At 32.9% G+C, this 21,918-nt stretch overlaps 1 protein-coding gene across 1 annotated transcript in view; it reads right to left on the bottom strand.

Moving 5' to 3' along the window:
* Nucleotides 1-21,524, bottom strand: part of DGKB (diacylglycerol kinase beta) — a 799,436-nt gene extending 777,912 nt beyond the window's left edge. The window contains exon 1 of the mRNA XM_055272542.2: nucleotides 21,463-21,524. The gene's annotated coding sequence lies outside the window, so the exon portion shown is untranslated. The remainder of the gene's footprint in view (nucleotides 1-21,462) is intronic.
* Between the last annotated feature and the right edge of the window lie 394 nt (nucleotides 21,525-21,918).

The following is a 21,918-nucleotide window of genomic DNA, read 5'->3' as shown; positions in this document are numbered from 1 at the left end:
TCTTGTGAATAATGCTGTCATAAACATATGAGTGCACATATTTTTTTGGTACAACGATATTATTTCCTTTGGGTAGATAACCAATAGTGAGATTGTTGAATAAATTGGGAGTTCAATTTTTAGTTAATTGAGAAATCTCCGCACTGTTTTCATAGAGGTTGTACTAAAGTACTTTCCCATCAACAGTGTATAAGTGTTCCATTATCTCCGCATCCTCACCAACATGTATTATTTTTTGATGTGTTAATAGTAGCCATTCTGATCGGAGTAAGGTTGTGGTTTTAATTTGTACTTCTCTGATGGTTAGTGATGTTGAGCATTTTTTCACATACCTGTTGGCCATTTGTATGCCTTCTTTTGGAAAATGTCTATTCATCTTATTTTCCCACTTTCTAATAAGATTATTTGTTTCGTTGTTGTTGAGTTATTTGAGTTATTTGTATATTCTGGATATTAGACCCTTGCAGAATGCAGTTAGCACATATTTTCCTCCATTCTGCAGGCTGTCTATTCACTCTGTTGATTATTTCCTTTGCTGTGTAGAAGCTGTTTAATTTACTTAAGTCCCATTTATTTATTTTTATTGCTGTTGCCTATAATTTTGAGGTCTTAGTCATGAATTCTTTGCCTAGACTAATGTCCAGAAGAATTTTCCCTAAGTTTTCTTCTAGTATTATTGCAGTTTATGGTCTTACATTTAAGTCTTTAATCCATTTTGAGTTGATTTTTGTATATGTTGAGAGATAGGGGTTCAGTTTCATGCTTTTGCTTACAGCAATCCAATTTTTCCAGCATCATTTATTGAAAACTGTGTCCTTTCCCCAATATATGTTCTTGTCAGCTTTATCAAAGATCACTTGGCTGAGAATATGTGGCTTTATTTCTGAGTTCTCTATTCTGTTCCATTGATCTATGTGTCTATTTTTTACACCAGTACCATGCTGTTTTTGTTACTATAGCCTTATAGCATAATTCGAGGTCAGGTCATGTGATTCCTCCAGCTTTGTTCTTTTTGCTTAGGATTGATTTGGTCTTTTGGGCCTTTTTGGTTCCATGTGAATTTTAGGATTTTTTTTCTAATTCTATGAAAAGTGAAATTTGCATTTTGATAGGGATTGCATTAAATCTGTACATTGCTTTAGACAGAGTGGTCATTTCAATGACAGTATTTCTTCCAATTCATAAGCATGGGATGTTTTCCTATTTGGTTGTGCAATCTATAATTCTTTTAATCAGTGTTTTGTAGTTTTTCTTGTAGAGACCTTTTATTCCTTGTTCGTATATATTCCTAAGTATTTATTTTTTATAGCTATTGTAAATGGGATTGCCCTTTTGAATTTGTTTTCAGCTAGGTCATTATTATATAAAAATGCTAATGATTTTTGTAAGTTGATTTTTATTTTGAAACTTTGCTGAATTCATTCATCAATATAAAAGTTCTTTGGTGGAGTGTTTAGGTTCTTGTAGATATAATGTTATGTCATCAGTAAACAGGGATAGTTTCTCTTCCTCTTTTCCAATTTGTATGCCTTGTATTTCTTTCTCTTGCCTAATTGCTCTGCCTAGGACTTCCAGTAGTATGTTAAATAGGAGTGGTGAGAATAGGCATCCTCATCTTGTTCCAGTTCTTAGAGGGAATGATTTCAACTTTTCCCTGTTCAGTATGACGTTGGTTGTGGGTTTGTTGTACATAATGTTCAGTATTTTGAGGGATGTTTCTTCTATGTCTGGTTTGTTGAGTATTTTTATCATGAAGGTGTGTTGAATTTTATGGAATGCTTTTTCTTTGTCTATTGAGATAATCATATGATGCTGTCCTTAATTCTGTTTATGTGTTGTATCACATTTATTAATTTGTATGTATGTTAAACCATCTTGCATCACTGGTATTAAACCTACTTGGTTATAGTGTATTAACATTTTGATGTGCTGTTAGATTCAGTTTGCCAGTATTTTTTTTTTTTTTTTTGAGATGGAGTCTCGTCCTGTCGCCCAGGCTAGAGTGCAATGGTGCTATCTCAGCTCATTGCAACCTCCGCCTCCTGAGTTCAAGTGATTCTCCTGCCTCAGCCTCCCGAGTATCTGGGATTACAGGTGCGTGCCTCCACACCCAGCTAATTTTTGTATTTTTAGTAGAGACGGAGTTTCACCATGTTGGCCAGGCTGGTCTCAAACTCCTGACCTCGTGATCCACCTGCCTTGGCCTCCCAAAGTGCTGGGATTACAGGCGTGAGCCACCGTGCCCAGCAGTTTGCTAGTATTTTCAAAGCATATTTGTATCTATGTTGATCTGAAATATTGGTTTGTAAGGTTTTATTTTTTGTTGTGTCCTTGTCTGGTTTTGGTATCTAGACAGGGGGAGTGGGGCAGTCCTCAGACCTTTGGTGAAAATGCTTGTGTGTGAAGTGACTATTGCTGTGCTGAGGTCTGGGCATGTGGATGGTGGAACAGTCCCCATAGCCACAGCTTTGGCTGGAGGGAGTGGAACTTGCATTCCTCTTATGACCTAGTCCCAGCATGGATTCCTCTCAGGCCATGGCTGTGGCAGAAAATCTGCCAACCAGTCACTTCTAGCAGTTTGTGCCTCTTCTGCCTCTAAGTCCTGGATTATAAGATACACCACGTGGCTCAAGACTAAGCCTCAGTAGCAACTCTTCTCCTGTTCAGGTCCCAGGGAGCGGGGTAGGTGGGGGGTGGTGATACCTGGTTTCATTGCCAGCTTCTGGAGCCCACTGCACACTCACTTCTCAGAACTGGCTGCAGGAGTCCATCCCCTGCTCAAGCCCTGGTGTTTAAGTACTACCTGAGTTTCTCCAACAGCTGCAATCAATGCTGCTTGTTCCCAGGACCATGGACAGACTGCTAAGAGTTAGGATTGAAAATGACACTCCAGAACAGCTGCCTAGATTGGAGAAGTTTCTTCTCACAGTCTCCCAGCTGCTACCCAAGTATGGCTTATAGCTTGGGAGGGTCAAGGTGCTCTCCCATGTTCTGGACTGTACAAATCCCATGTGGGAAGATGGGCTGCAGAAAGGCACTCACTCTCTCTCCTGTGGTGGGGATGTACTCCTGATTCCCAGCCAGTCCCAGACACTCAGGCTACCTATTTTCCTTCTTCATCCTAGATTTCAAATCTTCCCTTTGCTTTTCTGTTGAATTCCTATGTTTGCTCTTTGATAATGTATTGAAAGTGTGATTGACCATACACTGTTTTGGTTCTTTTAAGTAGATGAAGCATGATGGAAATGCTTCCACTCAGCCATCTTGGAAAAAACAAAGACTGTTTTTCTTTACCTAAACTACTAATAGTTCCTCCTAATGAGCATCATTAGCCAGATTATTGTATATTCTGTTAATACTGCAAACCACAAAATTACACTTTTAAAAGTACATCACTTTATGCCACCCCTATGGGCAAAATATCTCAACGCTTTCCATATCAGGTAAGGCACATTCAAAACATAGACATCATGCTAGGAATTTCAAACATAAGTCACTTAATGTAAATAATTGGTTCCTCAGGTATTAAAAATGCAAAACAATATAGGATCTAAAAGAAGCAGCTATAGCACCTAAGGCTTGAGAATCAAAGTATCATCAGGGTCGCCAGAAACTAGGAGTTTATCAAAGTTAATCTGTTGACCACCAAAGGGCTTCCAGGCAATTGGCGTTGGTACCTAGTGGGAGGCTGGGGGTAAAAAGGGGCAGTGAGTGATAGGAACTTTATAGGTGGTCTTGGGCCACCTTGGAAAGTGCTATTTGGTCCGTCCAGTAATACCAAATGGCACTGAAGCTGCTACTATCTGCTGAAGCTGAAATAACTTGGGGGCAAGAATAGTCTCCTATCTGCTCCTCTGTCCTTTCAATCTCAAACTATTACCTCTTGGATGGTAAGGGAATCTTAGAGATGGGTTTGCAAACTCCCACCTTTGTTGTCACAGAGCATATTATAAAAATGATGAACCTGGCATTGAGAGGCACTAACCACCAGAATTTCCCTCCCTTACAATAAATCTTTGTTTCCCTGTTAATCTACTACTAAAGCATCACTAATTGTTTTCTATTCAATTATTTTCTATCAACAGAACATTTTTAAACTTTTCCATAATGCTCATTATATCACAACCATTTCGTATCGCTGGAGGACATGTCCTATTCCTTCTCTGTAACTGCAAATTGGATCTATCAATCCTTCAGTTCCTCTCTTAAATCTGATGGGCCTATAAAAATTCTCCCTGTGCCCCCAATTAAATTCTTACTCTTAGCATAGTGCTTTGCATATCATATATGTGTACTCTATGTATTGAATGAATAGAATGCATTTTTCATTGACATTTGTATTTCTCTTCTGCCTCTTTCTTCAAACAATTATTGTTGTGCTAATTGCATCACTCCAAAAGTTCCTTCAGGATAGAAATTATGTCTTACTCTTCTCTGTATTCCTCAGAATTTAAATGTTTATTAACCTATGCAATTTCCAAAACTAATGTATACAAAGATAAAAAAGGAACTAAGGTCTTATTAATATATGAATTTAAATTTTAGGAAACTGAAAAGTTTAACAAGCTTCTACAGAATACAAATTTCCTAGTTTGTCTCTTTTATGTTTTGCTGCTCTTCGATTATGATTAATATTTAAGATATTAAAAATACCTAATTTTCAACAGCCCTAGAAGTTCCTCTGTTTGGTTGATATCTGAAAATTACAAAAAATTGTTTTTTTAATCAATTACAGCACATAAGCCAAGAACTATGAAAGCTTATGCTCTTGACTATATGATATCCCAATATGTTCCTCTCTGAAATTCACCCATTGAGTCTGTAGAAAAATGATGATCTGTCAGTAAAAATTTTTTTCCATAGCATAGCAAAATACTATGGGCCTGAATACCCTTTTGTTGTTTTATTTCTGCAGAAGATCAATTTCTTCAGGAAAAACTGAGCATTTGAATGACTTGTCAGCTCTGGATTCAATTAACAAGACTTCAGTGCTTCAACCCCATGAATAATTTCAACTTCCTTTTATTTGATCAGCAGAGAAATAATTTGAATTATGTTTCCCTCTTGACTTGACTAATATCCAAAATTACTTACATAATAAATTGCTCACAGGAGAGAAATGTCTCTTTTTAAAAAGTTTCAACAGAAACATTATGTATTTGTGTGTTGATGTTCTAAATAAGTGTTTGTAATATGAATTAAAAGTGTAATATAGAGAAAAGCAAGCAATTATGTGAAAATATGCTAGATTATCAATTCTGTGAGTGCCGGAGTACTTGGCATACTATAATCTCATTCAATTAAAAATTGGTTTTCATTTATTTATTTTTAATCATTTTACGGTTAAGCTATTACTTTCTGAAAGTGCAAAGTAGACGTCAAACTAGAGAAGAGACAAGCAACAAGAAATCATCAGATACTAATTTTAACAAGTAAAAGTGATCTTTATACATACATTCTACCAATCTTTGTTTTGTTTATAACTCTAAAATAATATTCTACCTGACATAATAAAATTTATCATTTAAAATTAAAATGCAAAGAAGGGTATATTTCAGAATTAATACTGAAGCAGGTGAGAAACAAAGTGAAATGATTATAATAAAGAATGTCTATTTCAATCAATCCCCTAACTTGATTTAAAACTCCATGTGGTTATTGATCTGTCCTTTGACATTTGTCCAACTTTTTAAATTTAAAGCATTTTTATCAGTGACTGAAACCAATGAAAGTAAATCCACGTAACTGAATTTCTTTGCAGTCATAATTCTACCTACAGCCTAATGTTACATGTAGAGGCTCCTGGTTCTGAAAGCACATTATGTACTAACATTGAGAGAAGCCTTAGAGCTAATTTGAGTATTATTGTACAGGAAAGCATTCAAGCGCCTGCTTCTTTCTGAGAATATCAGCTGACAAATCGTGGTGCTGGGGCCTGTCTCTTTATGTGCTCTAATGAGACTGCAAATGGTTTTCCAATTTAAAGTGGCTTTGGCAGGCTTATCGATCTGTGAATTGTAGCTGTTTTTAAAGGGAATAACTAACAAAAAAGAGAGCATTTATTGTAAAAGACGTAGGTGTGTCACACTGAGTTATTTATCAAGGAGAAAAACATTTCTTTTATAGCAACAGCAAGATGAACTCTTTGGGTTTTGATTGAATTACAAGAGTTTCACCAAGGCCTAATAACAGGCATCAGTGATTAGAATGCCAAGCAAAATGTTTTTTTTTTTTTAATTAAAATATCCCATCAGACAATTTTCGACAAAAAAAGATGTTTATATAAAATAAATGAAACTATTACATGCATTTTCTACTGAATGCATGCAAATACACGTTTTCATTAGTTATTTTCAGTCAGGTCATAGTAATCAATCATAAATAACAGCAGTAATTTTATAGAAAATGAGGAAATTAGTGAATGTAAAATAGTTACTATGTATATGATGATCTTTACAAGATCTTCAATGTATATACATGCAGAATACTACTTCTGTATGGTAAGACTTTACAGACGAATTATATTGTGGATACCCAAGAAGCAAGTAACTTTTTCTCCTCTTCTCGTCTCCTTTCCTCTCCTCTCTTTTCTCTCCCTTTCTCTCATTTCTCACTCTCTCTTTCTCCCCATTTCCTCCCAAAAATCTCATGGAACTAATATTTTGTAGAAAAGTACTTCTCAAAACAAGTCACCCTAGATCCTTGTTGAAATGTAGATTCTAATCCTAATGTTTAGGGATTTTACATTTCCAAAAACTTCTCTGGTGATGCCCACATTGGTTGCCCATCAACTACATTTTGAGTAGCAAGACTATAGAACTCAGTTTGGGAAATGCTAATCCAGGCAGCAAGTAATGAATGGGTGGCTGATCAGAGGATGTTGACTATGAGTCTCAGAAAGAAGAAATTAAGACGCGTGATTTTTCAGAGCCTTGAGTTTGAGCGATAAGGAGCCTCTAGGTTTTTAACATGGTTTATATAGGTAAACTCTAATATATTTTCAGAGGAAACTGAGGTTGCTAGATGGAGATTGGACTGTACAAACAAGAATGTAGAAAACCGATGAAGAACTTATCTTTGTAAAAATAGACTAAATTGGATCAAAATCACACGTAGAAGTATTACATTTGAATGAAGAGAAACTCTTATTTCAGGAGCAAAATGAAAAGGAGGCTAAAATTGAGCATGAGGTCATTACTTTTTGCAAACTAACATGGGAGGTTCATAATTTCCTTGTACACTGTCCCCAGTTTTAGAAAGTAATTAAAGACAGGGCTTGGAACCTTCTGAAGGGTACAGTAGGAGGAACTCATAAAGTGGCAGACAAATACCTCTAAAGTACTCTTTCTATTTCTTTACCAATCCTTAAATGTCTCAAGTGCCTTGCTTTGACTTGTCTATAATGATTTTTCATATGTCTTCAAAAAGAAGCAGGAAAGGAAGGAAAAAAACTTAGGAATGGAGGGGGTCATAGCTCAGGGTTGCAGGGAAACACAGGGCAGGCCTGTTTGCGGGCTCAGCATCCTCCACCCCCACCTTCTTTTGGCAGCAGACTTAGACTTTCCTTTGGTAAATGATTACTCTCCCATTCCCATGTCATCCTGCTGCGTTGTTTCTCAGGCTTCCAAGTTTCCAGGCCAATAAAACTTGCCTTTCTAGGAATGTGAACCTTGAGCAGTGTTACAAAAGGGCAGAGAATACTTAAATCATTGCAGTGGTGACACTTGGAGGGGACTAGGCTTTAATTTATATCACGGTGGTCCCTGCCCCGTCTTTGTTTCTCACATGATGTAAATGATTAAATATCTCCTTGTAATGACTTTCTGCTTCAGGGTTATAAAACCAGCTATTGATCTGATTATGTCCATTTACTACACACACACACACACACACATCTTTTGTTAAATTTATAATTTTGCTATATTTTTTACATTTTTATTGTCCATGTAATACATGTCTTCATGGCTTTTACAATGTATATACTATCAATGTATTAATCAATTAATCTACTAATAGAATTTAAATAAGTTTTCATGTTTCCAAATATAGCTTGGTTTTTTTAAGTGTATTCAAATTCTGATTTAATATAAAGTTTATATGAAGACTCTCCTATAAAAAGACGCTCTGCTTTCAAAGAAAGGAGACAATCATGTATATCTATATTTATAAGAATCCAGGTACATTGCATATTTTCAGCATAATATGGGCAAATCAGCTCCAACCACTGAACTATCACATTCACAGGTACATATTAATGGAGACTCCAAGTTTATTTTTTTAAATAACATTACTATATATAGTCTGTGTGTATATGTATAATTTGCAAAATAGGAAGATGATTAATACCAGGTTCAAAGCATCATTGCTAATATTAAAGGAAGTAATCTTAGCATCTGACACACAATGAGAAATATGTATGTGTTTCTTGACTTTTCTTTTCCCTACTGTTTTTGTGGTTTCTCCCTCTTCCTTGCTCTAATATACAGCTGGCCCTTGAACAACACAGGTTTAAACTTTGCGGGTCCACTCATATGCAATTTTCTTCTGCCTCTGCTACCCCTGAGACAGCAAAAACAACCATATACTTCCTCCTCCTCTTCTGCCTACTCATTGTGAAGACAACAGGATGATGACCTTTATGATGATCCACTTTCACTTAATGAATAGTAAATATACTTCCTCTTCTTTAATGATTTTCTTAATAACATTTTCTCTTCTCTAGCTTACTTTGTCGTAAATGCAGTATATAATACAACAAACGTGTTATTTGACTGTTTATTAAGGCTACGGCCAACAGTTAAGGTTTTGGGGAGTCAAAAGTTATATGTAAATTTTTTGTTGTGCTGGGGATGGGACCCCCTAACCCATACATTGTTTAAGGGTCAATTGTATATGAATATGTGCATACAAATACACAAGTATTTAAGCAGGTACACATCTGTGTGTGTGCCCATATGCAAAGAGGAATCTAGAAAACTATGGATATTCTGCATGTGGTCTCCTAGTCCTCGGAACACACAAAATATCAAAGTGCTTTAAAAATGTGCATATGTTGCCTACTGATGCTGAAATGGCTCCAAATATAATTTTCAAGGCGGTATCTAAGAGATTAAACAGAATACAGAGCAAGTAAGAAGAGCTGGAGGGTAAACATGTTTAGGGGTTTGAGATGGACTGACAACAGATAAGCACACAATTAGGCACTGAGTTTCCTTCTGAACTAATATAAATAAAGAAAACTTTCAGTTGCATTATTTTTCTTACCTGATAAAATGTATAAACAAATCTGTAGAGAGAAAGACAAACATATTTCTGGAATTCTCTGTAAGGCACGTTTGTCTGGGACCACATTTTATCAAGAACCCAAAATCACTATTCAAAATCTAACATTTCTTGTATTATTATTCTTTTCTTATCTTTTTTTTTTTTTAGTTTTCTGATTGCTTTTTATTTTAAAAGTAAAGGTGTATTCCAAAGGAAAAATAGTTCGCAGAAGACAGAATTGAAAACATATTGTGAGTTAAAGGTCAATGTATTAGGTTACTAGTGCTGTACTTGCTGAGAAATGTAATGTGTAACTATTTGCTTATATTTATTCCTTTCAAAAAATTATTCTTAATTTCCAGTATAGTATCATAAAAATTAAAAGCATAGGTGTCAGCATTAAACAAATCCTGGCCCTACCATGTAATTAATACCTGTATGACCTTGGTCATGTGATCTAACCTCTTTAATTCTCTATGAAATGAGGTTAATCACAGTGACCACCTAACACATTACTATGAGAATAAAAGGAGGCAAGGCATTTAACTACCAGATTCACACACACTGCTGTCCTATAAAGACCATAAGACTTTCTCTGATTTATTTTTTTCTGTTCTTAAACTGTTTTTTCTATTTATCTTTAATATCATGTTACCTGTGGTGCCTCTGCCTATATTACCCTAAATTAGGCTTTGCATTAGTCCTTTGTACATAGTACGTGCCCAATAAATATCTATTGGCATACATAAAATGAATTTCTTAATGTATATGTTTTATAAGTTCAAATTTTGATATATAGAATTTACCTCATGCCCAGAGTCCAGTGCATGCCAAGCCTACAATAGATGTTCAGTAAATATTTGTTGAGTGCTGAAAAAAGTAGTGCTTATTGCATTATCAAATAGAAATACCCTTTCTCAGTGAAGTTTAACTAGAGAGTAGACAAAATCCCCTCTCCTGTTGTGATGGCTCCAACTCCATCACTTAGGTGGCATCTTGACCTGGCATTCTAACTCTTGGAAATTGAGCACTCTGACAGTTAGAGCAGAGGCTCAGAGAAGTTGAAAGCATGTTCCCTGCCATTTTTAGAAGTTTAAAACATACTTGAGGAAATAAAGCACAAAGTAAATGAAACTGCTATCATGAAAATACAATACTTTTTTTTTTTTTTTTTTTTTGAGATGGAGTCTCCTTCTGCCCAGGCTGGAGTGCAGTGGCACTGCAAGTTGCACCTCCCGGGCTCATGCCATTCTCCTGCCTCAGCCTCCTGAGTAACTGGGATTATAGGTACCCACCACCACTCCCAGCTAATTTTTTTGAATTTTTAGTAGAGACAGGATTTCACCGTGTGAGCCAGGATGGTCTCGATCTCCTGACCTCGTGATCCACCCGCCTCAGCCTCCCAAAGTGCTGGGATTACAGGCGTGAGCCACCGCGCCCAGCCAATACATATTTATAAAATTGGAAAACTGTATTTAATTTGAATGTTGACTTCTTTTTTCTTATGGTTTTACCACTGAACAGGGATGTAAGAACACTGTGTGGTGACTTGGCTTCTGCACCAGGCCAGAGAAAAATTTCCCTTTAGATTGGATTTTCTCTTATACACAGTCTCCATACTAAGCCCCAACCTGCTAAAAAATTATGGTCTTATTTGAATCAAAAATTAAAATGTGCTCATTTCAGTACTGTGTGCCTTACACACAGTCAGCAAATATTTAATGAATGGCTTTATATGTAATTATAAGTTGCCAAAGTCGCTCTGTTCTCACAAGAATACAAATAGGGCATGTGACAGTTTTTTAATCTCAAAGAGGGAATGTACTTTCAGGTAAGACCTTTGTAAGATGACAGATACCTCCAGGGTCCTCAAGCCTTTTTTTATTTTTATTTCCACAAGTTTTTATTGACAAAATTCAAAATGTAATAATTGAGTACAATTTTTTTTTGTAATATAATTCTGCTGAGAAGAACAGAATTATTTTTTTCTGGGATAACATTTCACTTAATTGGGCTCAAAGTTAATGTGCCCCATCATCAAAATTGACTGCAAAAATTTTCCTTTAATAACCATATCCAGCTTGAGGTCATACAAAAACAACTGGTGATCCAGTTTTGGCCCACAGGCCATATGTAGTTTGCCAACCTTTGTTCTATTTGTTAAATAGATCCATAAGGCCAAATTAGAAAGAGTATATACTCAGATAATATAATAATTTACATGCATAAGAATATGTATATTAGCACACTTGTGAATTTTTATATCAAAACCAACTATAATTTGCTTTGTTTCCTCTTTATTCTTCCTTTATTTATTTATTTTTTGTATTATTATTCTATAAAATCTATTAACATTGACAAACTTTATTTCAGTTTAGGTATGTAGCTCTGGACAGTGAGATGAGATTCCAAGTATTTTATTTTATGAAGACACAGCATGATATTTACTGATTTTTAAAAATTTATTAGACTTGTCTCTCTCAAATAGCTTAGGTCTGAAATAAGACTTTGATAGGAGAGAACATAAATGTATTATTGAATTCTCAAAGTGTACAGATCATACTTCTTGTTATGGTAAGGACCATCATTTAAATACTAGATGTGAGGAAAACAGTTATATTTTTTCATAAAAATATATGAGATGAATTACTTATTCTTGCTGAAAAAAGCCAACTAACTTCAGTAGGGCAGGGATAGCAGGAATGAATATAAATAGAACTGATTTTGTCATTAAAAATTACCACTTTTCAAGTACTTGCAAAAAAATAAATTACTAAAACAGTAGTGCTCTATGTGATGAAAAAGGATCTTAATCTGAGATTGTGTGGAGTCTGGTCTTACGAACAGCCTTATCCACAAAAGTATTGGATATGTGATTTTTGGATAGAACTATATCATTTTGGGATCCAGTTAATTAAAATTAGCCAAATGAATTGAATAGGAAAGAGATATGTTTTTCAAATATTAATTTACATTTAGATTCTTATCCTGCAGTCCATGGACTTATAGCATAATTAAATGGGTTTCATGCAAAGTCAGTGTTCATTCCAAAAATTGTATGCATAATTTTTAAACATATATAGTTATTTGTGGAGATGGTTTACAGTTTACCTAAAATTCTTGAAATGGCACTCAAACAATTAATGAGGGGGATTTAAATATTGGTGAATGCTACTAAATGTAAAAACCAATTGATTTACTCATTTTGAGAAACCAGGTAGCAAAAGGAGTCAATTCCTAATCATAAAATAAGACTACATAAAATTTTTTAATGATGCTAGATTTCAGGTTTGAATATAATGGAAAGACACTGAAAGATTGCGCTAAATAATTTAGATACAGATGAATAAAAGGGATGATTAGAAGCAAAATAGACATAATAAGTTATAATTTCAAAACATTTTAAATCATTACTTTCAACTCAACCTTTAGTAACAGTTAATTTTAGAATTCAGTAAGTAATCTTATATTTGGAGCCTCATTAATTTTTGCTTATTGGTTCATAAACCTATCTTTGCAACTGAATGAAAGACTTGTCAATTTAAGTAAATTAAGTAACATAAAATGGCAGATTTATTGTTTGTCCACTCAACCACTATTTTGTTCAATCCCTGCTTGTTAGCAGACCCCAGATTAAAAAAAAATTTTTTTTAATTAGGCAAAACAATTTGTTTAATTAAGGCAGCCTCTTTTCCTCATTCCGGATCCTGAATCAGATTTGTCCTAAATGGTAATCTGACTATTGCTAATGACTAATTTACCACTGGAAATGAAGAGAAGGCTTCATCCCTTTTCAAAAGAAAAAGAGGGGCGAGAAAGGCATGCATTATAATTTACTTCTCTTTTAGGCTGGTTTAAAACATGATATATTCAGCAACAGGATACAACTTAATTTAATAGTAATAACATTATTTCCATTCCTGTTCATTTACATTATTACATTATATTTATATTATTAATATTAATCACTTAACCTTATTTTAAAGTTCTTTTATGTTTCCATGTTTTTACAAGTGGATGATTACGGTCATAGTCTCCTTATTTGTGGCTTAATAGTGGGATATATTCTAACAGTGCTGAAGTAATTACAGCTTCAGGCTGTGATTTTGCACCTGGTATCTCTTCCCTCTACCACTCTTCCTCCAGTTTAAAGTGCTCTGGCTTTACTCACTTCTTTCTGTTCCCTGAACTCTGCAAACATGCTTCCCTTTCAGGTTCTTTGACTTTTCCATTTTTGTCTGTCTGGAATTCTCTTTCCCCAGATATTTGCATGACTCAATTCCTTATTTAATTTAGTCCTTATTACAAAGTCAATATTTTTTTCAAAAGTCTTCTCCTTATCCCTTTACCTAAAATACCTTTTGCATTTCACTTGCAATCTTCATATCATGAATTATTTTATTTTCATAGCACTTACTTAATTTGTCTCAAAGCCTGACCTAGCATTATATGTGATTTTTTTTCATTTGCCCAATGTCTGTTTTTATCCCTAGAATAAAATCTGTTTGAGTACAGGGATGTAGTCTATTTCATACATACGTAGAATAATTAAATGACCACGTTGTAATTGCTCATTAAATATTAGTTGTATGACTGATTGACTTACTGATAATGGTGTGCTTTATTTTCTTTCTTTTTATATTCTATATGGAAAGATGTTTTTAAAATGTCATGCTTGCATTCTCTTGAGATATATTTAAACTTGTCTATCTGTTGTGTTATAACATTGTTCTTAGATACAAATATTATACATTACTAAAGTTAATGAAGTCCCAGTTTTATAATGAGAAAAATCATGTTCGCATACATCAATTAATTTCTTTCCTCAATTCTAGTATTATGCATAATATGCCATAAGAACAAAACCTCTATAATTAAAAGTCATATTGACATAATAAATCAAATGAAGTGTACAATAGGTAAAATGATTACTTCTAGACACTTATTGAATAGACACATTTTGTGTTCATGGACCACTCCAGTAGATAAACTTAAACAGACAATTCTGAGAAGAAATCGTCCTCATTATTTTTATTGTTCTAGAATAATGAATATAAGTATTAAACTTGGGTTTTTAGATGTTTTGATAATCCAGAGACATTTTTTGGCCAGACATTTGTTATAAAGAACTTTGATTTGTAATAACCAGTTTTGAAGTGAAACACACACACACACACACACATCTCATGTGTTTCCACAGTAACTACTCAGAAGAGACAAGAGCCAATCATTAAATTTTCAAGAATTTTGTGATGCAGTTGTCAAACACAGCTATCATTAAAATTAAATTAACTTATATTTGTTATATTAAAAATAAAATGGAATGAATATTAAAAATCTATTACTTCTGAATTCTTTACTACATTTCACTATTATTAAGTCGATTAACTCCTTACCTGGCCCTCACAAATCGTTATTTTCTTTTAAGGTTTCATCTGTTGTCTCTAGCAGTGGATCACTCTTAACTCACTACCCTACGAGGCTATTTCTCACCCTCTTGAAAAGTGTATTCATTACAGTCCAATTTATTAACACAGCCGAGTTTTCTGTAAGCTGATACAATAAATTAGAGCTCATCATCGATGCTATTGTTACAATAATATTTCATTCTATTACCTAACAAATTAATTAGTGTTGTTTTGCTTATCCCAATACCTTATATACAGAATTACACTTAGCTGTCATAATTCTACATGCTAGTGGCAAAAATATTCTTTAGCTAGAAGAACTGAGAACTGCAGAAACTAACCAGCTCACTTTTGATCATAAAATTAGTAAATGATAGATCCAGAAATACAAATTTATTTTGTATCATTTAACACCAATAGCAAGTAATAGAATTGTCAGTATTGAAATTACCTAATGAAATAGGAATTTGTGATATTTGTGAAGAGAACAGAAGGCAGTAACAGCTGACGACAAAGGATTTTGAAATCTAGAGTAACTAAACATTGTTCTTTTGGAATTATTTTTGAAAATGAGAAGTTCATAATCACATTTGCCTTTAGAATAAAAAATTTTTAAAGAATTTGTCTATGAACTTTCTTGAGAAGTAAATCACATAATTTCTCTCCTGTAATACATAAATCACTATTACTTATTAATTTTTCTGGAAATTTCATCCCAGTGACTCCTAATGGATGGTGATTTCTCCCTTCCTTGACCAGGTTATTTGGCATTTCTGGAGACAATTTTGATCATGACTGTGTGTGTGAGGAAGTTGCTACTCATAGGGACGTCTCAAAGGTAGAGGCCAGAGATCTGCTAACTAGCCTACAATGTACAGGACAGACCCCCACAATCAATAGATATGCTATCAAAAATGTCAATAATGCTAAGATTGATGGAAAAAAAACGGAATTAAATCTGCATTTTATTTGGTTTGTATATAACATAAGTATATCGTAAGGTAATATTAGATGCATAAATCTTAGAATCAGAATAATTTTGTCAGGTGATAATCATACCATAATCATATGATTATCACCTGAAAATAATCTAGTAGAAAAATAACAAGCGTTGAAGTATATATGTAACAGAATGACTTATATGTGTTCTCTAAAGGACATATACATGTGCTTATAACAGCATATTCATAATAACATAAAAGTGGGAATAACCTAAATATTCACATCAGAAGAATGGAAAAATCAATTGCGGTATAATTCACATAATGGATACTACACACCAAAAATGTAATCAGCTACAACTACAAGCAATGACAAGGATAAGTCTTCACAGGCATAATGCTGAGAAAGATATAATAATGTATATATTATATAATTGTGTTTACATGAAACATAAAAGCAGGCAAAATTCATCTATAGAGTTAGAAGGTGGAGGTGTGCTTGTCTTTGGAGAGGCGGTAGTAACCAGAAGGAAGTAGGCACATTTGTCCTGTTCTAGTTCATGAACGTGGTTCTGGTTACATGGGTGCGTTTCATTTGTAAAATTGTATTGCTCTGTACACTTATAATTTGCCCACTTTATTTTATGTTATAAATTAAACATGTACTTACAATATTAAAAACTGATCTGGTCACAAATAAACATACACAATCAGATCTTTTATAAATATCCATTATTGTTAGCAACTGTAGTAATTGTTCTCCTATACATTCACACACAGGCACACGCACAAGTACAAGACCGCACATATCAGAAGCAACTAAATCAGAACACATGCCACTAAACAGAGGCAACTAACAGATGTTATTACAAATATTCTATTAATAGAAATACAACTTTTTAAAATGAAGATAAATGAAAAAACAAAGTAGAATCAAACATCAATATTCCAGCTATTTATGTTTATTTATTGTACTTTTGTTATTATTTAGAATTAGTAAAATTCCTATTCTTTGATTACTTATCAATATCATATGTAATATATTTCCATTAGGTAAATTAACAAATTTTATTTATAGTAGACAAGTCACAACTTTTTCCTGAAGTTTTCTACATCTGTAATCTAAAAGAAAAATCTTGAATTTCAAGGGGAGAATATTTCATTACTAATATTACTGAGACTTTGCGTAATTAAATATTTTCCTATCAGATGTATCAAAATGAATATATATTAAACATCTAATGTATTATTTTGACATTAATAGATAAAATATTGTTAATATATGGGTATTCTTGAGATCTCTTTCATTTTGATTTGTTGAGAATCTATATACTGTTTAGTATTAAGTGTTTCTTGCTAAGTTTTCCATAATTTTCCCAGTTGATTTTGTAGTTTTATTCCATATAAGTTCTACAGCATTTGTGCTTTTGGTTTTTCATAATCTGCTTAATATTTCCAGTAGAATTTAATCTTGACTTTTGACAGAGTTTTAAGGAAAAAAAGAAATCATAGACCAAGGCTTGCAGAGAAAATGAATGGACCCTCCATTTCCTTAAGTACATCTATCCAAGCCAAACTCCCATTTGTTTTTACACTGTCTTCTTAATATATTTCTTTGCATCGTGATCATGGCACTATTTTATTCAAACTGAATCCCCTCATCTAACATATATACACACAGCATATAGAATAAAATAAAATCTACAATAAGATATTTAATCCTACCTTTTGAGATAACATAGTTCAATAACAGCATCCTTGTCCCCACTTACAAACTGCACACATACACACAAATATCAGGCCCTCATGTTTCCAAATGTCTTGCACCACAAAGGAATCTGTCATTATATGAGTGGGAAACAAAGAAGTTTTCAAACGGAATGTGACTTGTACCAAATAGCCATTGAAGAATAGAAACTGGAAAGCCTCTTGAGTCTTCTGAAAGTGTAGTTCTAAGCTCATTTCTCAATATTATTTACCACTGTATCTGTACTATTTAGTAAGATTCCTCTAACATTTGAATCAAATTCTTCAATCTATTTTTATATTATACTTGGCACTGTATAATCCAACAAATCATCAAACTCACATTTATTACCTGATATAAATAATTTTAAAACACTTCAAAATGAAATAGTTTATTTATAACAATTAGGAAATAAGTTATACTCTAAGAACATATTTTAAGAAGTGTTGTATTTTTTAAAAGATTAATTAGCATTAATAATTAATTAGCATTAATAATTAATTAAAATAGAGAGTTTGTTTTACTTAAGAGAAGAATTAAAAAGGGAGAAAATCAAAAAAAGAAATCAATATTTATTGTATACGATATTAAGGACATTTACTAGGAAAGCAAATTTCTAATTTTTGAGATGATTCACCTTCTTATTTTACTAAGTATCTTTATAATGTTTCAGTTTGTTATGTTTAAACCTAAAAAGTATAAGGTCTGTTTAGGTATCTGAGAGCCTAGCAACAAGAAGATTGTTTTAAGCCATTTGTTACTTTGCTTGTAAAACAAACTTCTTTATATAGAAATGGAAAAACAAAACTGTTCTGTTAAGGATCTTTTAATTTATGTTTCTGGCATTCCACTTGTTTCTGGTTGAATTATTGTCGACATGTAAACTTTTACTTTAAAAGATTTATTCTTCAACCCTTAATTTTTTGAAACATATATAGAAATTATACATATCTTTAACTGAAGCATTTATGTTAAAATAAAGAGTCATAAAAGAGTCAATTTAATGTAATTATATGGTCATACAATAGGATATATTAAAGATACTCATAGGAGAAAAATGTTCTTCCTCATATAGACATATGAAGAGCTTTAAAAACAAACCTGAAAGTTTGTATGTGTGTCTCTGTGTGTAAGTATCTGAATTTATATCATATATGTGTTAACATGTATGTTCAAATAGAAGTTGGGGAAAGAGTTGCATTAGATGAGTGGTATATACTCAGTTCCCCAGAACCTTTTTGGTCCAAGCATGTTATTCTTTCTCAGAGCAACACGTTCCATAATTCCAACATACCCGTTATCATTCATCTACTACTTTCATTGCAGAACTTCTCCCCTTACTTATTCTTATTCTTTCCAATTAATTGATTTCCATACCAAACCAAAATACTGTGATGATTGGAAGGAAAAAAATAAACAATCCCTCCCTTCAGGGAACGGATTTCAGACATTCGCTCAACCAACACACCTGAAGCAACACTTTACATGATTGCTCAGAGAGAATGGTTACATTTTCACAAATTTGAAGTTAATATATTGGCAATTTTATTTTCCTTATCTGAAGGGGACCGTATCAACAAAAGCAAATAATTTTTATGGCACACTGAGAATGAAATTCAGGAGCAAGAATGTAACAAAGCATCTGAAATAGAATAGCAAATCTTACCAGATTTCTTTTCCTCATCTATACTAAGGGATAATTTATTTTAACTTTTTTATTATAAAAATGTTTAACAACTCCTAGCCCTTGTCTTTGCACTGAATTTTCCTTGTAAAATTTCAGATTTAGAAGTATGACATTTAAATCATATTTTGTCAGACACAACTAAGCCTCTGCATGAACTACAACGTACAAGAAGTGTCATGCACTACTGGTTTCATTAGAATGTTAAGGAAATTTCTGAAGCTTAAAACAACAGCAACAAATTTAGCAGTGATACACGGCAAGAAAAATATAAAACATAAAATGGTCCACCATAAGATATAAGCAATCAGAGATCTGTATACTAAAAAACAGATCTTCCAGGAATGTGAAGAAGTTGAAGCTAAATCTTTCACATTAATCTAAAGACCATGAAAAAGATCAAACTTGTCAGTAGCATCTCTGGTCATCATCAGAAACAGACTAAAATTCTATCAGGAAGTAGAGATTTCCAATCTACTACCAATTTGAGATTGTGGTATTCTCTATTACATTTAGTAAAATATGAGCTACAATAAAAATTACTACTAAGAATAAGAATCAACAAAAACATTAACAACGTAATAAGTTAATATCAGACTTCTCAACAGCAAAAATAGAATCTAGAAGATAGGGGAGTAATATCTTCAATAAAGAGAGAACAAACTCCTTAAAAAGAGAGAAAAATAAAGAAATAGAAAGAAATATGCCAAAAGATTTGCATTTAAAAAATCAAAAAACAAGAAACAACTAAATGATATATTGCAAGATATAATAAAGTGAACCCAGATGAGAGATTTAAGATACAAAAAGGAATAATGAAGAAACAAAACACGAATTGAGAAAAGACATTTGCAACTCATATGAGCAACACGGAATTTATATTCAGTACACAAAGTGAAATTTTGTAAGCCAAACAATATTTTTTAAAAATATGAAAAAACAGGTATTTTACAAAAGAAACATTAATAAAAAAATCAATATAGAAATATTCAATCTCATTTATAATAGGGAAATGCAAATTAAGTAAGCAATAAGATGCTAGTTTACACTCATTGCTTAAGCAAATATCAGTATCACATGTTGGAGATGACTTATAGCAAAGGGTTGTATTGTAGCATATGACTGTATTAAATTGGTACGAGTATTTTGGAAAACCACTTCTAATTGTATTTTTAATAAGTTTTATCTTAGAGATGCTTTAACAGAAAAATTACACACATCATACAAAAAATTGTAAACATAATATAGAAATATTATAGTCAAAAAATAAAGAGGAAAAAGAGAAGAAATATTAACACATGCTCAGAGAAATGTGGTATCTCACTAAGGAAATCAATATATGCATAACAGAAGTAATAAGAGTGGAGGAGATTTAGAAGCAATAAAATATTCAAAGTAATAATACCTGAACACTTACTAAATTTGATGAAAAACATTGATCTACAAATTTAAGAGGTACAACAAACTCCAAATAGTATAAATACAAAGAGATCAACACAGGCATACTATAGTAAAAATGATAGACTGGATTAAGAAAATGTGGCACACATACACCATGGAATACTATGCAGCCATAAAAAAGGATGAATTCATGTCCTTCGTAGGGACATGGATGAAGCTGGAAACCATCATTCTCAGCAAACTATCGCAAGGAAAGAAAACCAAATACTGCATGTTCTCACTCATAGGTAGGAATTGAACAATGAGAACACTTGGACACAAGAAGGGAAACATCACACACTGGGGCATGTTGTGGGGTGAGGGGAGGGGGAGGGACAGCATTAGGAGATATACCTAATGTAAATGACAAGTTAATGGGTGCAGCACACCAACATGGCACATGTATACATATGTATCAAACCTGCACATTGTGCACATGTACCCTAGAACTTAAAAGTATAATAATAAAAAAATAAGAAAAAAAATGTTGGAAAGACCAAGACAAAGAGAAAATCCAACATGCTGGGATTGCAGGAGAACTTGAAAGCAGTTAGAAAAACATGACTCATCTCTTACAAGGAAACCCCAATAAAATGCAGCTAATACAATTTCTAAAGTGATATTTATAACTGTAAACTCCTATGTTAAAAAGAAGTAATAGCTCAAATTAATAACCTAAATTTTCAGCTTAGTCACCAGAAAAAAGAAGAGAAACATTAAAGCTTCACCAATCAGAAGAAAGAAAATTATAAAGATTAGAACAGAAATTGATGAAACGGAGAACAGAAAAGCTGTAGAGAAAATTAATGAATCCATAAACTTTTTTATTTATAATGATCAGGTATTGACAAAATTTTAGTTGGATTGATCAAGAAAAAAGGAAAAAGTCGCAAATTACTAAAATCAAGAATTAAGTAGAAAATCCAAATAGACCTACAATAAGGCAAAAGGTTAAATCAAGTACAAAAAATTACTTACCAAGAAAAGTCCAGGCATACATTGCTTCACTGGTGGGTTCTACCAAACATTAAAGAATAAATATTAATTCTTTCCGAAAAATAGAAGAGAAATAAACACTCTCTAACTCATTCAATTAAGACAGGATTGCATTGATAACAAAACTAGACAAAGATATCACAAGAAAAAATATTATAGCCCAATATATTTTGTGAATATCAATACAAATATCCTCAACTAGATACTAGCAAATCAAATCCAGTAAAACAGAAAGTTGATTATACCCCATGCTCAAGTGGGATCTGTTCCATGTATGTAAGCTTGGTTTACATCCAAACATCATTTAATATAATATATAATATTAATCGAATAAAAACAAACTATATGATCATGTCAATAGACACAGTAAAAACATTAGACAAAATTCATGATTAGTGGAAAAATCACTAAAACTAGGAACAGAAGGTAACTTCCTCA

The sequence above is a fragment of the Symphalangus syndactylus genome, chromosome 3 (genome assembly GCF_028878055.3).
Source record: "Symphalangus syndactylus isolate Jambi chromosome 3, NHGRI_mSymSyn1-v2.1_pri, whole genome shotgun sequence".
NCBI lineage: Eukaryota > Metazoa > Chordata > Mammalia > Primates > Hylobatidae > Symphalangus > Symphalangus syndactylus.
The sequence above is the reverse complement of the archived record's forward strand: the minus strand, read 5'-3'. Positions and strand labels throughout refer to the sequence as shown.